Here is a 7,138-nt window from a genome sequence, read left to right as displayed (position 1 = left end):
CCAAGTTCTTTCAGAATTTTAACAGAAAGTAGTGCAAATCGTACTGGAATACAAACCTGAAATATAGGCTGAGCTCTCCCATTGTGTGAGTTTCGGCAAGCATTAATAACAATGATCCTCCAAAATGTACAGATGCTTTAGACGATTTGTTAGGTCTCTTTCAACACTGACATCATTTGATGTTCTTCATTATTTTGATAGTTGCTACAAACCAATAAGATAAGTAAGGCAGGCCTAAATAACCTCATTTGACAGTTGAGGATAGTGAGGCCTAGATAGGCTAAGTGATTTTCCCAAGGTTGCAAAACTAATTTGGAATGGATTTGGAACTGGAAATTGGGTTCTTTCTGTTATTTAATGTAGCAGAATATGGCAAAGATGATCTTGGCTAGTAGCAGGATTGAAGGGTATAAAATTTTGCTTGGGACCCAGGAAATTAAGCCTGTTCTAAAGGATCCTGACACTCTTATAGGGGGGTAGAAATGGATAAGAAAGATCTAGGCCATAGATCCCCAACTGCTTAAAAACAGGAAATCAGGGAAATTTTATATAAGCAAACAAATAAATGTATCTGTGTGTATACTTCTGTGGCATTTAATGAAAAAAAAAAGCAACAGACATTTATTGTGTACCCCCACCCCTCATGTGATACACTCTGCAGAGTACGCAAAAATGTGATGAACATCATCCTTGCCCTCAAGAATCTTGAAAATTATTGAAAGCATCTTGAAATTTATAGAGAATTCAAATACACAAATATAAAAATCTGACAATAGAATGTGAACCAGATGCTTGGCCTGGAAGGAAATTAAAAAGGTAGTATTCTACTCCAATCTCCCACTCTATCTCAAGAGAGGAGTGCTACAATCCATATGGCTCTTTCAGAGCAGTATATGTTGATAAACTCATCCTCATCCCTAACTTCTCTCTCTCTGTTTCTGTCTCTCTCCCTTCCCTGCTCTCTTCCCCACCCTCCCACCCAAAAAAAGGATTGAGACTTGAGTGTTCTATCCTTTAGCGGTGAAATAAGTACAGCCTACTCTCAGGGGAGGAAAGTAAATGTTCCCTTAGAGCCCAAAATAAGTTCCTCAGTAATGTGGTCTTGTAGGAGCTCATTACCATGACCTATAAGATTTGGAAGAGTTGTATGAGATTATAAGATCCTTGAGGGCACTTCTCAAAATATGAAGTGTCATGCAAATGCAAGGGATTACAAAATCATAATTACTATTTTTTTTCAAACAAAGTTTCTTGGTCTGAGTATAATACCTCCTGCACAATGAATATGCCCACGCAAGGCCTTTCTCTGGTTTCTGCCCCTGTAACAATTGTTCTCTGTAATGAATGAACTAGACCATATTGTTCACTGAAAGGAAACTGAGTTAAACTAAATTATTAACAATTCTTTTGTTATGTATTCAAGAAGCAATTACTTTTGATTTCTGTGAGCCAGCCTCCTTTCCTATCCCTGACTTTCCAAAGAAGAAAATAAAATCCCACCCTAAGTCCCTAGATTCAAATTGACAGTGCACAATACCCAAAATCAAAGGGATCTCAAAACTTTAAATAACATATATATAATGTATAAAATGAGGTATTTAATAAGGTTATATAATATACAAATTTTGTAAATTATGTAGAATATAAATGTGTATGTGATTTCACATCATTAGTTCTTTAATGACAGCCTAGAAATTCTCTCTTTAGGTCCTGCAAACCTTGATTTCTGACCAGACATTGGATCGGGTTCCTTACATGTAGTAGGAGCTCAAAAACCATTTTCTGGATAAATGAAACAATCTATGTTAATTAAGCATTCAGAAAACGCTGATCAAAGTCAATTGACTGAGTTAGTAAATTGGTTGCTATGGGAACTTCTTTCCTCATTGGAAAGAAATCATAGGAGGGTCAAGAGCAGATTTTAACACAAACTGGGGATGGGGAGAGGGGAGAGAAGCATCAGGATCTTTTCCTCATTCATTTCCTGTTTTCAAAATGAATTAATAGGTGAATAGAAAGGTCAGTTTGTGGTTTTCACTGAGATTAGCAAGAGAGTTCTCGTCCAGGAGAGGGATCAGCTGTTTTAGAAAAAAAGCTGTTGTCTTGGCTGAGTTCTGCCATTAATAATCCTCAATCATTGCAGGTGGAAGGAGAATGTAGTACTATAATGACCTTTAGTGTTGAGGTTGCGAGGGGCTTGCTGAAGGCTCTGGACAGGCAAAGGGACACAAAGATTTTCATTGCCTAGAACCACTTTGGTGAGAAAAAGTTACATTTGTTACTTTGTTTTGCTTTGTTTGTTTGTTTCGTGGTTGAAAAAAGAACATCCAAGTGTTAGCTTAATAGTGATTGAAGAACTGCTGAGTTAATGACAGCTTTTCAAATGGATACAAATTTGTAATGATTTATGCATGCTTTTTATTATTTCTGGTATTGCATATTATTGAGGGACATCAAAGCATAGCTAATTAACAGGCAGGTACATTTTGTGATGCTATTTTCATAAAGAAGCAATACAATAGAGTGTAAAGAGCACTCAGCTAAAAGTCAGAAGACCAGAATTATGGTTCCAACTTTGACACTTACCAGTTGAATGGTCACACAAGTTCTTTGAACATCAAGTTCTATAAATGTCACAGGAAAAAATTGAGACCAATATTAGCTGCTCTGCCTACCTCACAAGTGGTTATGAGAATTGAATGACAACTTATGTGTTAATTATGAAAATAGTGTATAAATGTAAGCAGGACCTGCTTCATAGACATGCAATCTGTGCAGTTATTCAAGATCCCACACTTAGAAGAGCCCCACACTCGGTTTAATGCTCTGTTGTCACAGCCATTAAATTAAAAATTTTTGAACAAGGGGCCCTGCATTTTTATGTTGTACATGGCCCCACAAATTGTGTGGTCATACCTGAATGTAAGACATTATTAGACATATCCTTTTACAGAAGTAGCAATATTTGAGAACTGTGGTTATGGATCTGGGCAATTTACCCCTATTGTTTGTTGAACTTTAAATAGGACCGAATGGAAGGAATTAACGAATGAGACACGATAGGCATTTTGGGGGGTAATTCACCTGTAAGTAATATCAAGAGAACCATGTAGGTCAAGTTTGAGATGAGGTTAAACAACAAGGTTGAGTTTGATAATAATTAAGATCTAAATGTGAGAAATAATTTTATATCTCAATTTCCATCCATTTTCCAGAAGTATGTTTGATTTCTTTGGAGCATTTCAAAGGATAGAGTTTGATGTGTGTGTTTGGTGGGGGGTGAAGGGGAGGGAGTTCCTTACATTGCCATTGCCAGTCAGAACAGCATCAGGGGGCTAAGTGGGAATGACACAAACCTTAGTCTACCTGCTGTTTTAGTTGACCCTAATTCCATAGTAGGAATTTTTTCACTCTAATAAACTTATTAGGCTACAATGTACAGTGAGTGTATGCCTGAAACCCTATAAAGGTATTTATTCTGCCTGGTACTATCTAAGATAACTAATGTCTATGAAGAGAAAAAGATTTGAAATGCATATATGTTAGGGTCCAATATGCAGCCTTATCGTATAACATTTTCATGTGGGAACTTCAGTAAAACTCACAGCCTTCAACCCATCTGTTAAACTGTGAGAAGAAAGAAAGACTTTAGGTTTCTGCTGGGAAATATATGACTTGTAAAACTCATCTTCTTTTCTAATGCTATGCACATTTTCTTTCACTAAAAGACACTAATGGCTTTCTTGAACTAAGGAGACCTTACTTCAAACAAATGATTTCAGTTTCTGATAGAAGTGCAAACAAGACTGTAGTGAATTAGCCTATGTATGGCTTCTTCCTTTGACAATTATAAAGACAACATGCATGTTTAATTTAAAAGGTAGGATTTAATTATATAGGGAAGACATTGTAAACCTATGTGAAAATTGGAATTTCTGAAGTAAAATTCTAGGTAAAAATCACAGTTAACACAAAAATTTTACCTGATTTCCTGGTAAGATATGAAAGGATGCCAGGTTCTGGGTGCTGCTTTGTGTATGTGTGACTTCCCTGTTCCAACTCCCCATGAAAAATTCTAGTTTACATTTCAGCTAAAAATAATAAACCTCCTATGATCATCAGATATGTTAAGTCAACCATCTGGAATTCTTTTACTGCATTGTAGCCTCACTCTAAATCATGGTAGAGAGAATGCATTTAGTATACATTTAGTTTTTGTGGACTACATCTATGACAAAATAAGTGATAGATGAAAATAAATATAATCTAGAATGTCCAGATAGTATACATAAGTCACCCTCTATGCTTGAGACTATTTTTCTCTCGCCTGAGAAATAAGCAATTGTAAATATGAATGGATTCACTTCATACACAACACAGTATACATGCTCCACACAAAATTAACTCCTAAGCAAAAAGTTGTGTCAAAAATTAAAAGTAAGCATGGCGGACTTCCTAGGTGGCGCAGTGGTTAAGAATCCGCCTGCCAATGCAGAGGACACGGGTTCGATCTCTGTCACAGGAAGATCCCTCATGTCATAGTGCAATTAAGCCCGTGTGCCACAACTATTGAGCCTGCGCTCTAGAGCCCATGAGCCATAACTATTGAGCCCATGTGCCACAACTACTGAAGGCCATGCTCCTAGAGCCCATGCTCTGCAACAAGAGAGGCCACGACAATGAGAAGCCTGTGCACTACAATGAAGAGTAGCCCCCGCTCACCGCAACTAGAGAAATCCCGTGTGCAGCAACAAAGACCCAACAAGCCAATAAAATAACTTAATTAATTAATTAATTTTAAAAAACCACATTCACCTTACCTATTTAAAAAAAAAAAAAGCATGGAAGTAAGCATGCCCAGTATGAATGCTAAGAGTAATCATTATTGACATTGTCAATAATACTGTATCATGTATTTGAAAGTTGCTAGGATAGTAGATCTTAAAAATTCTCATCATACACACACACACACAAACACACACACAAATTTGTATCTATATGTGGTGATGGATATTAACTAGACTTACTGTGGTGATCATTTTGCAATATATACAATATATACAAATAACAAGTCATGTTATAAACCTGAAACTAAGTTATATGTCAATTATTTCTCAGTGAAAGACAAAAATAATATCATTCATGGTATGTTGAAATAAACTATGACAGTAGTCAGAGGAAGGAATGCATTTTGGTCCTTGGTAGCCCCTACTTCTCTCTGGGGTCCTCTCTGCCTTTTGACCTCTCTAACCCTGGCTTCAGGAATCTCCCTATGGAAATACTCCATCTGGGGTTGACCACCCTAAATGACAATCCAATTTTCATTTTGTTCTCTTTCTGTCTTCTCATCACGTTTTGGATTTGGATAGGTTATCTAATAGCTGCAGTATAATCATGCTATTTGGAGAATCTCAATAGAAAGCTGAATCAGATTTTCCCACTGGATGATTTTCTAGAATCATCAAGTTAACATGCTACTCCTCTGAAGATATTGCACGATCATTAAAATCTGAAATCATCCTTTCTTTCAAAGCAAAGCATTTCTTTCTTATCAGAGAACATTGTCTTCCTAGAGCTGGTATATATTTTAGCTCCGAAACAAGAAACTCAGTAATTTAATCTCCCCAAAATACTTCTTACACATCAGCATGTGAGGATTTCTTTCTGTTGTTTTCATTTAGTTTCTGCCTAAGCTCAATTCTGCTCAGTTTCTGAAACCTTAGCAAGAGTATAGCCCAAAGGTGTTAGGAAAATTTTAAATGTCATAACAGCTGCTCAAAAGTTTAAAAAAGAAGTTGTAAAATTGTATAACTAGTATTTCTGCTTCCCAATAATCACTTTGGAACAGTTATAGTGGGTATTTATGACTACATCAGAAGTTCCTGAATTTTTTCATCTTAGACTTGTAGAATTCTAAAAATATTGAGAGAATTTTCTTTCTGAGATTCACTTTGTTTCTCAGTTACTCATCTTCCGTGCCACGCTATCTCATTTTAGGGGCTGCCTTTCTACCAGACTGTGAGGCAAACAATGTATTTCTAATGTCCTCCCCAGGATCCAGTTTCACTGTGGCATCCTTCTTGGATCTGTCTCCTCCCATCAGACAGAAATTAACGCTCTAGTGTGAACTTTTGCTTTCCCCTTGTCTTACCAAAATGTGTACTTTCTGGTTAGCTTCTTCATTTAGAGCAGTGCTACTCAAAATATAGTCTGCAGACTGGTATTGGTCGATGATTGGACCAGATAAGTACAGAAATTGAGAGTAAGCATTTAGAAAACTGGACAGCAATGTGTGGGAGGCAGGGAAACTGGTTCTTTATGACAAATAGCTTGAAAAATACTATTTTGGAGCCCTACTCCAACAAACTGGATTTTGATAATAAATGCTGCAATCTACTAGAATGAATATGTTATTCCTTTGAGGCAGCTTATTCATTCCCAAATAGGAAAGTTCTGGAGGCAAAAAGAAATAGTCATAAAAATAGGAGTGTTGATCCTAAGATTGTAATTTGCTCAGAATGTGGTACATAGGGGAGACTTGATTTTCTAAAGTATAAGACAAAATATAGCATATCACCTGGGTAACTCAATTGATGCTACTACACTAAATGATATATTATGAAGTTTTAGGTGCCTTTTTTTTTTCCTGTTACAAACTTCACACTATATATAGAAAGAAACCACCTATGTAATTTTTGCAAAATTAAATTATACCTGTGTTCTTTTCAAGTTAAAACTTATGAGCCCAGTTTTATTCAGTGGTAAAAGAGTGAAATATACTTTCTTATCAGAGCCAAGAGCTTATCTGACTGAAGTAAATTGGTTCCTTGGAAAAGAAATACCATTTCAAGAGGAATTATATTTTATTTTCTTTACCTTAAGGCAGGATCAGGCCCACCGGTTTCTGAGGCGCTAGTGAGAACAAATTGATCCTTAAGTAGATGTACTTCTTCTTTCTTAGCAAAATCACAGAAAATGTACATCAAGTAATACTCCTTTCTAGTCCCATGAAGGAGCCAAGGACTTGAACACATCTTACTCTACTTCCTTGGAGTGGCAGTAAATCCCTTGATTAAATCTGAATCTCATGCTGAGGGGAAATGAAGAGAATATGTAGCTAGAGCAGAAGTTTATTTAA

Source organism: Hippopotamus amphibius, chromosome X (genome assembly GCF_030028045.1).
Source record: "Hippopotamus amphibius kiboko isolate mHipAmp2 chromosome X, mHipAmp2.hap2, whole genome shotgun sequence".
In the NCBI taxonomy this organism is placed as follows: Eukaryota; Metazoa; Chordata; class Mammalia; order Artiodactyla; family Hippopotamidae; genus Hippopotamus; species Hippopotamus amphibius.
The sequence above is the reverse complement of the archived record's forward strand: the minus strand, read 5'-3'. Positions refer to the sequence as shown.